The 17,788-nt window shown below is 39.2% G+C and overlaps 1 long non-coding RNA gene across 2 annotated transcripts; it reads left to right on the forward strand.

Moving 5' to 3' along the window:
• Window positions 1-6,659, forward strand: LOC132017670 (uncharacterized). 2 transcript variants are annotated; one of them, XR_009404359.1, is made up of 2 exons: window positions 1-24; window positions 4,660-6,659. It is a non-coding gene; the product is annotated as an uncharacterized LOC132017670 (long non-coding RNA). The 2 variants fall into 2 exon arrangements; XR_009404360.1 differs by having other exon boundaries at window positions 4,826-6,659.
• Window positions 6,660-17,788: the final 11,129 nt, after the last annotated feature.

Raw genomic sequence — 17,788 nt, forward strand, 5'->3', positions numbered from 1 at the left:
ACCAGCTCCAAGTGAACTTGCCAAGTAAGCGTCCTGTCCTCCAACCCCAAAGGCTCTTTTCAGAGCCACGCATGCTGTCAATGAATGAGCTGTAATCCTTATTCCGAGAGCTATTCTCGGGATGTCTCCTAAATTTAAATCTGGCTAGGACTTTAATTTCCAAGTCTGCGTAGCAAGTATGTTTTCCGGTTAGTTACAATACCCACCAAAAATTAAGCGCTCACAACAAAAACGGTTCTGTACAGGCATTGTTCCTTTAGTTTCACAAAACTAAATATCAATTTTAAGTGGAAATACCTTTCCAAGGGTAGAGGTTTTGTTTCCGTGTTGAGAGCTCCAAATTAATTGTGATGTTCAAGGACTTGAAAAGGCTCTCTTTTTACCTGATGCAGAAAGGGTAGTCTGAAAACTTTGTTCTGCTCAGAACTTTTCTTTTTTTTTAGCTTATAGATAGGTAATACTGGAAAAAGCTGAAGACAAATATGAGTTTTCACGGAAATCTTACATAGGCTTTTCTGGGACCTTTGCAATCGCTCCCCTTCAGCTGGTGGGGCCAAGGTGGGGGGTGGTGTGCGTGGGGGGAGTCTGTGCTGTAATCCAAGGGCACAGAGGGACAGGAAAGGGAACTTGTCCTGTCTTAGGCCTTCAAATCCCATCACCTACTATAGGTTCTCTCCTAGGAAGTCCTGTTTAAACATTTAGTCTTCTGGCAGCATTTAGCTGTAAAGCTCTCCAGGTCAGGAGAGAGAAGCCCTACTACTCACTCCCATAAGGTGTCTGACCGACTGGGCAATAGTTACCCCAGGACCAAGGGCCCCTTCTCAGTACCCTGGACTCATTCTGCCTGTCCATGGGAGGCAAGCACTGAGGAGGGAGAAAAGGAAGGGAAGCCCTCCCTAGCAGGATGTCGCTTCTGCTGCACAAGGTCCTGAGGCATAAAAGGTTCCTGCTGCTGGGCAATGGATTATTGTGGGGAAAAGAAATCTGGGGAAAGAAGCTGTGGAGCTAGAGGAAGGGCCAGGAGGAAAGCAACCAATGGTTCAGAGTTCACCAAGAACACTGATGAGAAATTTTTCGTGGTTACATCCTCACAGTAGGATGAACTGGAACACACACACATGCCCATACCCACACTCACCATGGAGAATCGCAACAAGAGTGTGCCCTGAGTCTGGGTGCTGAGCGAGGTAGATTCTGCCACCGAGAATTTGGACTACAACTCACTTGTTTCTGCCATTAAAATCACAGGGATTCAGAACACCCAGCCTGAGAATTAATTTAGGAATATCCCAAGTTCAATTTACACCCCTGAGCACCTGGAAAATGCAAATACAGATCCTCTGTAGAGGTCTCAACAAATCCCCACAAGTAAGATAACAAAGAGCATGCAGGAGCAACTTCAAAACCAAAATCAACACACAATTCAACAACACACTGATCAAGAATAAGAGAAGCACACAATTGGAAACAAAAGGAATAAAAAGAAACAGACTTCAGATTGCTTACTTTAATATATTTTAAAAAGTGGGGGGGTGGCATCTGGGTGGCTCAGTAAGTAGGTTAAGACTCTGCCTTCGGCTCACGTCATGAACCCAGGGTCATGGGATCAAGCTCCAAGTCAGGCTTTCTGCTCAGTGTGGAGCCTGCTCCTCCCCCCCCCCCCCCCCCCCCCCCCCCCGCCTGCCTCTCTGCCTACTTGTGATCTCTCTCTGTCAAATAAATAAACAAAATCTTTAAAAAATATTTTTTAAAAAAGGACTGTTTGAAATATGCTGAGGGACTAAGAATAAAAAGAATTTTTCAAAACGATTTGAAAGAAAAAACACAAATTCTACAAATGAATCTATCTGTATATTAATCATAAGAAAATTAAAATTGAAGGCTTGCTGGATAGGCCAAATAGTCAACTGACCCCAGATGAAGAATTCACATGGACTCTGTAAGCAGAGTTGATCCAAAATGTGGGGAGAAAAATGTGAAAGTAATTTAAAAGATCTGGAATTAGGAGTAAATTTGGCTACCATATGTCTAATCAGGGTACCAGAAAGAACCAGAGAGAATGGTACTGGTGTGAATGTTCAAAGATCATAGCTGAGACTTTTTAAGCGTTGGCGGATTACGCATATAATGAAAAATGAAATAGAGTGAAACTCATACAACCAATGTGGGGATATGCTGTTACACTGTAAACTAAGCCCCATAAATTCTCCCAACAAATGTAAGGCCGATGTTCACAAGGTTCTGCTTTCTAATCGCTTCTGGCACATGACATCAGACGGAAAAACTGTTATAAATTTGGGGGTAGGGGGATTGAGAAATTGATTACTTACATGCACCTTATATCTATTTGATTACTAAATTTAATTCAATTCTAATCAATATTTAATGATTTAAAGGCCTGTTTTCATTTTCTTTACACATAATACTATCTCTAGCAAATCAAAAGTTTTATATTCTTTCCTCTATTTCTGTTAATTACTTTTATCACGTTACTGTGTTAGCTAAAATCACAAACTATTTGCCATGTTACGTGTGCTAGCAGACATCACTGTCTTTGTCTACCTTCTCATGGAAGTGGCTTTGGTAGGTCATGCCTTGTGAAAACCTTGTTTGCCTGCATGCAAATGTGAGCGTGTAAACTGTATGTGTTGATTAGTTTCCTTCTAAATATATTTGAAGAGTTCTTATTAGTAATGCTGTGTGAACTGTTGCATCTGATGGAATCATGTGCTTTTCCTCCTTTATCCTGCTACAATGCAGTACAGGTAGATTTCCTAGTGTTCCTCCATACTTGCATTCCCAGGCCAAATTTTATTTCAGGAAATTAGACTACACTGACCATTATCCACAGAGACAAAAACCAATCAAACTCCCACATGATGTCCTGAAGGACTTTTCCTGAGATTATAAATGGATCAAACAGTGGTCTGTTCAGTTGTATAAAACCAGCACATTGCGGGTACTTAGAGAAAATACTGGATTAATTGAATGAATTCATCTGAGAACTCCTAACCAGCTACCTATACAGCAAATCTCCCATTCATGATGCTTGTAGGAATGTCCAGCAAAACTGACAGGTGTGAGAAAAAAAACAAAAGTGAAAATGAATACAATAGAAAGGAACAGCCCTAGAAAATACTTTGGCTTATGAAAATATAAGAAATTAATAATATGGAAAATATAAATTAATAAAATTTGCAGTTGAACAAGAAGTTAAAGCTAAATTAATATATTTCAAAGGTAGAATTTGAATTGATGAATGAGTCATACTTAAAAATAACCTACCATGTTCAAAGTGCAAGGTAACAGATTAAGAGGTAGCAAAAGGATGTTTTAAAAGAAGAAATTAAAGAGCATAATTTAGTCATGAAGACCTTTAAGGAGATCCTTGACACATGTCAAAATTCCCTATTCAATTGTACCATGGCAATGATTCAGAATATTTCTTATAAATCAGTCATTCAAGAGGTAGTCATCGAATGTCTCTGGGCCAGGCACTAGAGATATAAAGAGAGATGAAGTTGTTCTTGACCTTCTGGAGCCCTTAGGTTTGTAGACCATCAAAGAAACTTATAGCTAATTGCTTGCTTTTTTTTTTTTTGTTAACTCATAAGCCACTAAGACCTAAAAAAGTATCACCCTGTGGAAATATGCTGGCAGGTGAAAAGAAGTGGGTTCATATAAAAACTACAAAAATCATTAAATTAAGGCAAAATATTCATCCAAATATGTAAGTAATAAACAGAATATAGTAATACTAATATCGTTGTGATATAGTGCAAAGTTAAGGAACAGTCCCATTAGACTACCCTCATGTCTGACATCCAAAACCATCCTCCTATTTGGTAATTCTCACAGATGGCTCACAGAATTCACTAAAAATTGTTATAGTCAAGGTTGGGGTTTATAATATCAAAAGGATACTGATTAAAAACAAGCCAATTTCACTCCTATGTGGAATTTTAAGAAACAGAACATAGAGGAAGAGAAGAAAAAAATAAAATAAGATGAAAACAGAGAGGGAGACAGACCATAAAAGACTCAACTCTAGGAAAGGAAGTGCGGGTTGCTGGAGTACGATGGGTGAGGGATTTGGTGACTGGGTGACGAGCATTATGGCAGCCACTTGATGGAATGAGCATTGGGTGTTCTATGCAACTGATGAATCACTAAATTCTACCTCAGAAACTAGTAATACACAATATATGTTAATTAAATTAAATTTAAAAGGCTTTTTGTTTGTTTGTTTGTTTGTTTTTATAAGCCAAGGTAAGAGGCACATGAACAGGCCCAAAGCTTGCAACATAAAGGACGTTATTACACTCTCCCATGCAGCCCAAGGCCTCTTCCTAAACAGATATTCTCGTGCTGCAGGACATTCCAAGAGCCCAGACATCACCTCCCAGCAAAAAGCAAAGGCCATACCTTCCTTTGGAAAACGTTAGTGCTTTACTACACACATAGTCCTAAAAAAATCTACATTTTTATGAATTAGATATCTGTCATTGACCATAACTTGAATTCTCCAACTATATGCTTTTTTGATGGTTCTGTTCCATAGTTTTGGCTATTTAGATCGACTGTGAACCCAAAAGTTTTATACCAAGCATTTTTTTTTAAGTTTTTTTTGTTTTTGTTTTGTTTTGTTTTTTTTTTGAGAGAGAGGATATGAGAAGAGAAGGTCAAAGAGAGAAGCAGACTCCCTATGAAGCTGGGAGCCTGATGCAGGGACTGAAGGATCATGACCCCGATGGAAGGTGTTGCTTAACCAACTGAGCCACCCAGGAACATTCTTCCTGAAGGCTGTTTTTTGTACTTTATTCAGATGAACGGCTTCAGCAGTCTCCTCCTTGACTTATACTCCCAACTGCCTTCCAAACCCTGGCTGCATGAAAGAAGACTGAGGAGAAGTGGAGATAATGTTAGGGGAAGTTCTGAGTTCCTGACCTTCATTTTGCTGGCGTGAGTGCGTGGCGCTACACGTGAGAAAGGTTCTCTTTGCTTTACTTGAACAGCAGCATTTGAGTGACTTTTCCTTTCATAACCGTGACACCTGCTACCAGGAATTGTGGAAAAGTGAAGGACTAACGTTTTGGAATTTTGTCTATAAGTTCAGACATGAAGGTTAAGCTGTGTTTCATAAGTACAAAACATTATGTCTCACAACCAAGCTATGGCTACATTTTAGGAAAGATGGAAGAGCATAGGGGGGAGAATAAAGGTGAGAGAAATGGAGAGAGACTCAGAAAAAAACAGAAGCAAATGGCTACTATGAAAGGAGAGACAGAGCCTGAAGACCCAAGAGAAGCCAGAGAATGCTAGTCAGAGAAAGCTGAAAGGGAAAAGAGCGAGATGAGGGGATAGACCTTGTCATGTTTGGGATGCTTCATCTGGGTGTACCACCTGTTACACACGAAATACTCCCCACATTTCTCGGGTGTTGGGGTGAGTGGGTGGATTACAATGCTACCACATCTGGGAGACACTCTCTGACCAGCACAAGTAAGATAGTGCCCTTCTATCCCATTCTTAATTTATTCTGTTCCTTCTTCTTCATTACACTTAGCAAAATTGATATGAATTTGAGTATTATTTCCTCCTCCCATTCTCTAGACTGTAAGCTCCACTGGATAGGGTTTGATTTTATGCTGCTGACTCCCTAAGGTCTAAGGCTGTTCCAGACACATGGTTGGCTCTCAATGATGATTTGCAGCTATCATAACTAAAGGACACATGCATCTGTAACAAGAGAGAGGCCAGAGCTGAGTTGTTGCAATGGCTCAGCAGAATGAGTGACCCCGTTTCTAAGTCTCACTTTCCCCATTTATATAAGAAAAAAAGAGTATCATACCTTAGAATTATTTTAAGGATTGAGGTAAGTCATGCAAAGCTTTAAATCAGGCATGGATATTTTGTAATCACTTAACAACTGTTAGTGACTATTACATTTTCCTTGTCGTTGAATAAAAATGAGAATTAGAGTAGCCAATTTTCTTCAGGTCAAAGACTCAAGGAAAATATGAGCCTTTGAACTACTTGAATACCAAGTAGTTAAATCCCCAACAAAGATAGTTGGAGTTTTGGAACAAAGATCATTTTGTTCAGGAATATCTCTTGACTAAACAAGATGTGACTCATTATCTGATCATGCAAACGATGAGTAAAGTGTAGGTAGCATTTAAAGAGAGTTATATGAGCACACGTAAAAACAACTACCTGTTTTGTATACCAAATGTTAATGCTGATGGCAAAAACACCTAACCAACTCTTTATTTCTTCAGTTAGGGGAGATGTATGAATGCAGAGAAAAAATGAATGCAAACAGTAAAGCAATCAGCTCACAGAAGTTACGAAGTATGAAAAGTGATCTGCCTGAGAATGATTGGTTAATGTGAATATTCTGCCCAGATCCAATCCTGGTTTGCTGTACATTGCCTCATCAGGAGAGCCTTAGCTAAGTGAAGGAGCCCAAACAGTGTTTGGCTTTTTCATTTTATTTTTTGTTTTTATTGTAAAAATAGAATTTACTTCCTTACAGGCCCAGCGACTGGGAATTCGTTATTTACCACGAGTACCTTTGATTGGAGAAGTCTAAGTGAGGGCCACACGTCTGTAGACGAGATGTTATGAGTAATAAAATCTGGAGACATAGAATTCTGCATTCAGTGTCGAGTCCAATCCTTCTCCTAGATCTCGCCTTTCCAGACATACAATTTATTTTTCCCTTTATCCTCCGGCGTCCAAGTCGGAGTGGGTAAGACCTAAGCCCTGTGGAAGGTAAACGGCTTGGTTTAGCTCAGCTGCCATTGGCGGAGTCACCCCCAGCATCGGAACTAAGGGAAACGCGACACTTCAAAGCAGTCCCAAACTCCAGCGTGCACCCAATCACCTGAAGTAGTCTGTAAACTACTGGGCCCGCCTCCCGGATTCTGACCCGCTAGATCTCTAGCAAGATCCGATTTCTCTATTACCCAGGTGCTGCTGGTGCTGCCGGTCCGGGGACTCGCGCCAGAGAACTGAGATTTCAACCAGAAGAGGGGATTTCCTTGAAATACTAGTACCAAACACCAACGCAGTCACACTCGGGTGTAAACTGGAACTGAAGAGTCCTACCGACTGGCAAGGCCACTGTCACCCTCCGCGTCCGCGCAAACGTGCTGCGGCCCGGCAAGCCCCGCCCCCTTATCGCCGTCTCCTGGCCACGCCCTCCGCGCCCTCCCCTCATTGGGCCGTTTCTCCGCACCCGTCCCGCCCATTGCCGCAACGAGCCTTACGTCACATTACGTCCTTCCGGCTCCCCCGTGGGGTCGCGCGTCTTCTGGCTGCTTCTGGTCGCCTTAGGCTGGGCGGGTTCCCGCGGCGCCCCCTGCTGGTGCGCAGAGGATGGTCACCAGGGCTGTCAGAGCTGAGGCTGGACCTTCGCCACAGGACACTGGGCGGTCCGCATAGAAGAGCGCCGAGCCCAGTGCTGTCCCGCCGGAGCAGCAGGACAGCAGTGTCCCGGGGTCCCTCCTGCCCGGCTGTGGGTGAGCCGGCCCCGTCCCTCTTGTGCAGTGGCCGAGGGACCCTCACGGGATGTCCGCGGAGCAGCGGGCTTGCACACCCGGTACTCCTGGTCCGCAGATTTCTAAAGCATTTCGTGTGCGCTTATATGTATGTGTGTGTGGATAATACCCTACTTGGTAATTCTGTTTTGTTTTGTTTTAAGTTCATGGTCAGGTGCACGCAGTCCTCCATCCATTAGGCACAGTGGGCACAAGCCCCAGGGTACTTTTTGAGGCACATCAAAATTTTAATTTCTTCCGAAGTCAGAAGATAAATATAAACTGTGACATTGACCAAAACGCTCTAATATAGAATGTCAATAAATTAACCTTTATGTAATTCTAACAATGTTATTAATTGTTATTATTTTAGTGGAGGAAGAGGTCCAAGAAGTCAGAAGTCCCTACGTTCCACAAAAGACAGTGAAGCCTTAGGAGCGGGTAACACTGTCCTTCCCAGTTATTTTTATTTACCTTAAAACACGTTTGTAGTTGTTTGCAAATACGCAGATACATTTCCCAGTTCTTTCCAGATGTGAATCGTGTAATGCTCATAATACACTTGTGAATTATTATCCCAATTACCCGCATGTATATGGACTCATCTCAATCTTAAAATTATACTTACCCCATGTCATACAGTTAGTAAGTGGCAGGGGGGATTCTGATTTTGACCCGGGGTCCTTGCCCTAACCCACTACACTAAAGACCTCTCTTGGTAACCTTACATTCGCAATTAATTCAATTCACAACAGGTAAAGTTTAGACCAAGCTCTAGCCAGGCTACTCTGAGCCCTCTTCTCAGCCTGACTTTTAAGATTTTATTTTTTTATTTGACAAAGAGATCACAAGTAGGCAGAGAGGCAGGCAGAGAGAGAGAGGAGGAAGCAGGCTCCCCGCTGAGCGGAGAGCCCGACGCGGGACTTGATCCCAGGACCCTGAGATCATGACCTGAGCCGAAGGCAGCGGCTTAACCCACTGAGCCACCCAGGCGCCCCTCAGCCTGACTTTTAAACACTGGAACAAATATTAAAATAGTTTTAACAGATCAAGGCTATATCCCTAAGATGACCCTAGCCCCTCGTAAAGTGCCTGTCCTAAGTCAAAACCTACCATTCTTTACTTTTTTTTCCTCTTTTCTTTCTCTTTTTTCTTTCTTCCCTTTCTTAGAATCTTCTTCACTGTTTTTGCTCACGAGTGTGCATTTTACAGTGTTACCAAAACTTCAGTGCACTTTTGTGGCCTCACATTAAAACTTTAGTTTATTCTGGAATTTATGAACATCCTAGCATATGGCGTCATCACAAAACAGAAACATAGTACGGTGTATGCCTGCCTCTTAAATGAAATCAATCTTGTTTTATGTCCTTCAAGGACATTTTATAGTTTATTCATATAGATTTGGAATTTTTTTTCTTTGACGTAGACTCCTTAGAATCTGAAGTACTGGTGGAAATGATGTCTGGTTTTCCTGCTTCATTTCCAACAAGGGTATTGTTAATATATACAAAAGCCATGAATTGTATGTGGTGATCATATATCCACTAATCAATCCTATTGTGCTCTATTAGATCAAATTGTTTATAGAGTCTTGTGGCTTTCTTTAATGACATTATTTTCAAAAACTAAAGATAACAGTTTTTCCTTATTGAATTTTTCTCTATTCTTTTTATACTTCTTGTCTCATGGTGCTATCTGGGCCTTGGTGCCATGTGGAATGGGGGTAGTACCACAGAACTTTTGTCCTTTTTTTTTTTTTAACTTTTCAGGAATCTGAAAATTGTGCCATCATATGTTATGCTCACTTTAGCTACTCCATATAAAATAAACATCTACTCCCTCTTCTCTAGTTTGTTGAAAACATGTATGATAAAAAATTATTCTATTCTAGTAAATAAATAATTTCTCAGTATCTATGGAGATGACCACAGTTTTACAGTACTAATATCTTACACTGGCAGATTTATGATGTTAAACTTTTCTCCACTCTTGGAACAAGCTGCATGATATACTGCTATATGTTAAATAATACAACTTCCTGGATTCCATTTGCTTGCTTTTTAAATGGAGCTTTTCTTAAAGTATATGTTCAGAAGTAAGACAAAACTATGATTTTCTGTCTTTTTTTTTTTTTGTATTGTTCCTGTTCAGCTCTGATAATAGGTTATAGATTTTCAGAAGAAAAAAGGTAAGAGATCTATTTCCTACTGAAACAGCTTTTATAAAATTGGGATTATCGATTCCTTCAATTTCACTTAAACCTGTCAAACCCAACTGTGCTTGGCATCACTTGAGTTGAAGGGCGTAGAAGAGATTTTTGTTTTAAATTGCCCATCCTATTTCCTTATAATCATAATTTGCTTATTCACCTTGTTCATCACTTAGTATTTTTTCTTGAAAATTATCCTTTTCTGTTAATCTTTTATCTATGTAAAAGGATACAAAAATCTATCCTTTTCTTTTTTCATTTGTAAAACTTATTCATAATATTCTCATGGTGGTGACATTCGTTTTGGTACTGACATTCTCTTCTTTATTCCCATAACTTTCCCTCTACCCCTGTTCCCCATCCCCATATGCACAATTTTTTTTCCTAATTAGTTTTTCTAGAGGCTTGTCTGTTTTTAGGTTTTTCAAAGAACAAGCGTTTGGTTTATGGATCATCCCTAGTTTTTCTATTAATTTTTCTTTTTAAATTTTAAAATTGACAAATTAAAAATAATATGTCAATGTAAAAATCCATGGGAATTTAGAAATATTTAGTTCTCATAAGAGTTCAGTAAGGTTGGTGGGTATATAAGCAGCACATAACAATTCATGACCTTTCTGTACATGAGCAATGGCCTATCTGGAATTGAAATGAAAAAGCCAGACATCATTCACAACAGTACAACAGATTCTAAGGATTCTAAGTCCAATTCTCAATCTACTCCCACTTTTATTCTAGCTTTTTTAGTTGAATATCTACTTTAAGTATCTTCAGTGTTTCTTGTTCCTGAACATATGTATTTAATATTATATATTTCCCTTTTAATACCACTACAAATATATTCAACAGTTTTATATATATTATTCCCATTCATATATATCTCAAAATATTACATAGCTGCCCTCATGATATGCATTCTAATCCATGTGTTTAGAAGTGTGCTTTTAGTTTCCAAGCATTTGATATTGTTTTATTTTTACCTTTTTTAACAACATAGTGATTTGACAAGTCTATACATTATGCTGTATTTACCACAAGTGTAGCCACCATCTGTCAGCATACAAGCTATTACATTACAATACCATTGGCTATATTCCCTATGCTGTACCTTTCAGCCGCCTGATTTATCTATTCCACAACTGGAAACCCGTTCCTCCCCCTCCCCTTTGCCATTTTGCCCATCTCCCCATTTTTCTCCTCTCTGGCAACCATCAGTTTGTTCTCTGTATTTATGGGTCTGTTTCTGCTTTTTTGTGTCATTGTTTGTTCATTGGGTATGTCGTTCAGAGTCTTATATAAGTGAAATCATATGGTATCTGTCTTTCTCTGTCTGGCTTATTTCACTTAGCGTAATACCCTCTAGGTCCATCCATCTATCATATTGTCACAAATGGCAAGACCTCATTCTTTTTTATGGCTAATATTACATTCTACATATGGACACACTCCACACATATATACACACCCACATCTTCTCTATCCACTCCTCTATGCATACATAGATGCTGCTTCCGCATCTTTGCTATTGTAAATGGTGCTAAAATAAATATAAGGGTGTATGTATCTTTTCTAGTCACTGTTTTTGTTTTCTTGGGTAAATACTCAGTAGTGAAATTGCTATACCATATGGCATTTCTATTTTTAAGTTTCTGAGGAAACTCCATGCTGTTTTTCACAGTGGCTGCACCAATTTACATTCCCACCAACAGAGCATGAGTGTTCATTTTTCTCCATATCTTCAACACTGGTTATTTCTTTTTTTTATTTTAGGCATTCTGACAGGTGTAAGGCAGTATCTCATTCTGGTTTCTTTGTATTTCCCTGATGATTATGGATTTGAGCATCTTCTCACATGCCTGTTGGTCATTTGTGTCCCTTCATTGGAAAATGTCTATACACATCGCCTGTCCATTTTTCAGTCTTATTTTTATTATTGGTGTTGAGTTGTATAAGTCTTTATATTTTGTGGATATTAACAATTTATCAGACATACCATTTGCAAGTATCTTCTGCCACTCAGCAGGTTGCCCAGCACCATTTATTGAAGAAAGAGTCATTTCCTCATTGTATATTCTTGCCTCCTTTTCTTAGATTAATTGGTTTTGTTTTGTTGTTGGTTACCCTCTCTGTGTAAAAGACTTTTATTTACATGTAGTCCCAAGAGTTTATTTTTGCTTTTGTTTTCCTGGCCTCAAGAGATATGGCTAGAAAAATGTTGCTTTGGCAAACAGAGATTATCAAAGAGATTACTGCATATGATTTCTTCTACGAGCTTTAAGGTTTCAGTTCTCACACTTAGGTCTGTAATCCATTTTTAGTTTATTTTGGTATATTGTATAAAAAGTGGCCCACTTTCGTTCTTTCATATGTAGCTCTCCAGTTTTCCCAGCACCATTTATTGAAGAAAGAGTCATTTCCCCATTGTGTATTCTTGCCTCCTTTTCTTAGATTAATTGGCCATAAAAGTTTGGTTTATTTCTGTGCTCTTTATTCAGTTCCTTTGATCTGTTTTTGTGCCAAGACCATACTGTTTTGATTATTATAGTTTTGTAGTTTTTTCCTGAACTCTGAGATTTTGACACTTCCAGCTTTACTCTTCTTTCTCAAGATTGCTTTGGCTATTTGAGGTCTTTTATGATTCCATACAAATTTTAAGACTATTTATCCTAGTTCTGTGAAAACTACTGGTAGTACTTTGTCAAGAATCACAGTAACTCTGTAGGTTGCTTTGAGTAGTATGGACGATTTAACGATAGCAATTCCTCCAATCCATGAACATGGAATGTATTTCCATTTGTGTGTGTCATCTTTCATTTCCTTCTTCAGTAATTCTTGGTTTTCAGAGTACAGGCCTTTTGCCTCCTTGGTTAGGTCTATTCATTGGTATTTCTATTACCTACTTTCTTTAACGATGTACATTTAGAAGTATGCTTTTAGTTTTCAAGCATATGAGATTGTTTTATTTTTACTATCTTTAAAAAGTCCTTTCTTTTGCCCTTCAGTTAGATTATGACAAAAGAGTGCAGGATATATGAAACTGATATTTTGCTATGTATTGTTACCTTTTCTGAAGCCAGTGTTGAAAATTTGAAGTTATTAAATGTGTACTTTGAAAAATTCAGGGATTTTCTATGTGTTAAATGAAGGAATCACAGATTGATGAAGTTAGTTCATCCTGTTGTTCAATCTTCTATAACCATAAGCATTTTCCTTGGTTATTACATGAATTTCTGAGAGTTGTATATTGAAAGCTTGCCCTACAATTGTAAATTTGAAGATCGTCTACTGATTCTGGAAGTTACTGCCAGACACAGTGGCTATGTGATCAGTGCCTCAAGGCCCTAAAGGTTACATCTTATCAGTGGATTTTTATCTTATTATTATGGACTATAGATCTTTTTCAGTTTTAGAAGTTCTCTTTCATGTTGTTATTGTTGTTTTAATACACCTGGTTTTGATTGTCCCTTGCTCCTTGACTGTATTATTTCATTTTTATTTCCTTAAGCTTTCAGTAAATATTTTATAGTCTCTGATAACTTCAATATAGGAAATTCTTTGGCTGAAGGAGAGGAGAGGATCTAAGGCCCTTTTTTTTGTTTGGAAGGCTGACTCTTCAAAGTGTTTTCCTCCTAGATTAGGTCACATTTATTATGAGTCTATATTTGGACACCCCAAATTCCTAGGGGGTGCCTGATATATAATAGGTGCTCAAAAAACAACTTCTGAATAAGAAAATAAATCTATATGTAAGAAACTTGGGTTCAAGGTGCTTCCTCCTGAAGGGGTTTAAGTTTGCCTTCAGGTGGCACTAGAGGGCGCTCAAACCCACGGCACTTTAATTTTAGGAAGCTTTGGTAGAAACTCTAGACTCTTGAGTAGGTCTGCGTTAGATCTTTGCGGCAAATTTCCTCTAACCTCCTCCACAGACTCCTGCAGAGAGGAACCGGTTTTCTTTGTAGGGATCTTTGCTAGATTCTCCCCACGCCCGTCCGCCTGTGTTTTCTCAAAGAGCGCTGGTTCTGTGCTAGGTGTCTCCAGTTAAAAGGCCTAGAACTCTCTTTTCCCCAAGAGGCTGCCATTAATTGACAGAAGTGCAGTATCTTAATATTTGCCTCCAGGGAACCCAATCTCATGTGTTTATTAGTCAGGCTTCAGCTCCTGGGTATGTATTGTTCTGGGAGATCTGGGGAGTTTTCCTTGGTTTCTTGTTATCTGGGCCATGATGTGCTAGGGTGTGTTTGCCATTTATCAAGTCCTTGGCTATTTTGCTTCAAGATGGCTTTCCAGAATATCTTGTTGTCCACACTGGAACCAAAAGTCCTTACAGCGTACCTCTCTATCCCCACTAATAGTTGAGCCTTAAAATTTGTTTAATATTAATACTGCTATACTTGCTGTTCCCCTCATCCCTATTTTTTCTATATTATTATTGTTTAAATCTATGCAAGATTTTTTTTCCAGACCCAAATAAGAGGAAGACATTCTAATGCACATTTTGTGTGTAATACAAAATGTGCATTATTATAAAATTTATTATAAAAATGTGGTAAACATCACAAAATGATAAAACATTGTATGTATTCCAGAACTCTAGCATAATGCTTTTCTGAGAAAGGCAAAGAAAAACTTGTAAAACTTTCATGACACCACAATCATAGAGCAAAATAAATAAAAAATATTATATGGAAGCTAATATCTACCATAACTTTGGAGATACATTTTATGTAAACCTAAAAAAAAAAAAAATCACTGTTCTTGGATCTGGAGACAATTTTTATAGATAATGAGCCCACCAGAGCATACTTATAGACTTTGCTTTTAAATTAATGATTTGTAATGCCTCATCATCAAATATTCACTGCTTAGAGGGGTTTAGAACAATTGAGATTCAGGAGCTCTATGGGGACAATTTTTATGTTATCCAACTTGTATTTCTATCATAATTATTATATTTCAGTAATCTCATTTCAGATTACATTAAAACCAAATGTGTCTAATATTTTTACATTTTGAACTTTTTTAAATAACAGACCAACAATATTGAAATGAGATGTCATTGATTGTAACTGACAATATTGATCTTTATGTGACACTTTGATCCTGGAAAACAGCAATGATTAGAGGAATACCCCTCAACCTTTGTGCTCCAAAAACAAGGAATCTTATTTTCCCCTTATGACTTAGATACACTCAAGGATGAAATTTTGCTTACCTATGATAAGGCCAGACAAGACCCTCCAATTCCCATTCTTTGCCTCATAAACAATTAGCTGAACCACTTGTCCCCATTCACTAATCAGAACAATATGCTTGTCCACCAAACTTCTGTTATATTTTCCCCACTCCCCAGACCCCTAGGCTTTGACTTGCCCTCAGCCTCCTAAGGGTCCCTCCTCAGAACTGGCTGGCCTCAGGGTAAAAGATTTTCTAATTTGCTTTCTGATCAAGGCACTTTTTTTTTTCCCCCACCCACCTTCCTATACTCAGGTTCTTTCTAGACTTGTTTACTCTTCCCTCAACAAAACCCCTTTTGCCTAATCTTGTAGAAGCTTGCAGATCTGATGCAATCAATGGTCACAATTTCCGTATTGCAATAGCCCCTTTCAGCCCGTCAGTAATCCTTTCCCCAAAAGTCTTTCCTTACAAAATCATGATCATTTTAACACAACTCTTGGATTATTTTGTTTGCATATATAGTTTGTGTTCACTAAATTCATGTAGGCATGGAATAAAGACAGCAGTTCGGGTCAGTCCTCACTACTTTTCAATATCATAGAGGCCAAGTTTATCTGTTTCAGGTTCACACATTTAATTTAGTGGCTTGGTGATTTAGACCCATGATTTAAATCCTATAAACCCAATGGTTACACTTGTGGGGCAAATTGTCTGGAGCTATTGACCTGTTGCTCTTATGTTACCCTTCATATTTGTCCCAAATTGGAAATAAATCAGACCACAAAGGTCTTGTGTTTCCAGGCAGTGTGTTAAAAATGATCACATATTTGCAAAAAGAAATTCCCTTTTCTGAGTGCAATCTTATGGGAAGAAATTTTTGAGTAAAGTTAGAGAAAATCATCACTCCTAAAATGGGCTCTACAGTGTTGGCTCTAGTCTATGGCTTTCAACTTTACCCATAATGAAAAATATATTAAATTTTCAAATGGTAAATGAATAAAGAGGTAGTATTAGTGTTACAGGATTTTTTTCTCCGATAGTGCCCACGGTCCTTGGTCACACCACTCTGAAGAATGAGAGGTAGACCAGACAGACTGGTGGGCAGCAAAGCACAGTTTATTGAGTGACAGCAAAGCAGCTCTCAAGGTGGGAGGGGACTCGAAGTGGTTGCCCCAGAGTTTCTAAGTCTAGGGGTTTTATGGGGTGGTTGCTGGGCTGCTTCAATCTGATTAGCCCTTCCTGTGCCTGTAATCCAATAAGATTTTTCTCACCTATCTCTCTTACAGAAAAAGGTGGAGGGTTCCTTCTAAGGTGGTATAAAACCCTTTCAAGCGTTGTTTCCTCTTTGGGCGGGGGCCCCTTGTCCATGCCTGCCTTCCTTCCATTTATCCATCACTCGTAAAGCTAATTTAAGCTAACAAATAAAATTAATGGCAAAGCTGAGATAACAAGTGATCCTAAACAAAGTATTGAAAAGGGTGAGTTTTGTTTTGTTTTGTTTTTAATTTGGGAAAGAAAAGGGAATCAAGTAATAATATATGGTCGTTTATGCCCTCTTTTTATGGGGCACTCCACATGGGTGAAGATACAAGCAACTGTATGGACAGCTCCCTAGAATAGTGCTTCCCTCTCTGTACTGTGCACCCACATTACCTGAGGATTTGGTTAAAATTCAATCTGATTTTTAGCTCTGGGGTAGAGCTCCCTCGTGATTTGCTGGTTGTGGTTCAGTGACCAAAATGTGAGTAGCCAGTCAGTATGGGGCAGGAAAGGGGGGCAGATTAAATTAACTGGAGACCAAGGATCAATGGGAAATGAGACTATTCCAGAATCCAGCCCAGCAAACGAAGTGAGTGTATCAGGCTATAATTAAGAAAACCCAAGGTTTCTGGGTGGCTCAGTTGGTTAAGCATCTGAGCTCCTGTTGGTCAGCTCTGTCCTATACTCACCCGTCTCTTCAAAGCCTGCTCTTTTCTTGCCTCTTCTGAACTAGGAGTAACAGCCCAGCGTCCTCCATCATTCCTTGGTGGTATCCCTTAACCCTGCTCACAATATTCTAAATAGTCTCTTTATTATTTAACTCTTAAATATCTCCCCCTGCTTGTGCTCTGTTACCCCTACCCCATGAATAAAGTTGTGTTTTTTTGTTGTTGTTGTTGTTTTTTGTTTTTTGTTTTTTTTAATAACTGTCTTAAATAGGGAGCTGAGGGCTTCAAGTAAAGAACTCGCTGCCCAACGGTAAGGCGTGTGGTTATCCAGTAGCCTCAAGCTACTGGTTATCCAGTAGCCTGAGCTTCATCAGGATCTAGCTCAGGGGGTCTATCTGAGGTCACTCCGGTTTTAGGACACCTCCTGCTCCATCACTGAGCAAGCAGTACTCAAGGCGTTGGTCATTTTCCCTCAATTCAGAACTTCTCTGATGAACAGTGTGTCTAGAGAGTATCTTACTGAGCTGACAGCCTCTTTACCATCTCTCTCACAGGTCAAAACCCAGATTCAAATGTAAAGATACAGCTTTCCCAGCAGCTGTGCCAGGACTTGCAAATCAGAGGCGTGACCTAGACCTGAGCTTTGCCTCTATGGCAATTCGAAACACGAAAGAAAGTAACATCTAGTTTCTAAAACTAATTTAAAAAGTAATATGAAATGTTTATAAAGTAATCTGAACTTGTTACAAGGTTAACTGAAGAAATCGCCCTGAATGGGGAATAACTGCTCTCAGGATAGGACCAATGGAGAGAAGAACTGGAGCCAATCATTAGCCTGCAACCGCACTACGAGCCAACGAATCAACGATCGTAAAACGCATCCCTCATTTGCATACCACTGCCTACAAATAGGCAGGATCCTGCCGCGGACT

The sequence above is a fragment of the Mustela nigripes genome, chromosome 5 (assembly GCF_022355385.1).
Source record: "Mustela nigripes isolate SB6536 chromosome 5, MUSNIG.SB6536, whole genome shotgun sequence".
NCBI classification, from domain to species: Eukaryota; Metazoa; Chordata; class Mammalia; order Carnivora; family Mustelidae; genus Mustela; species Mustela nigripes.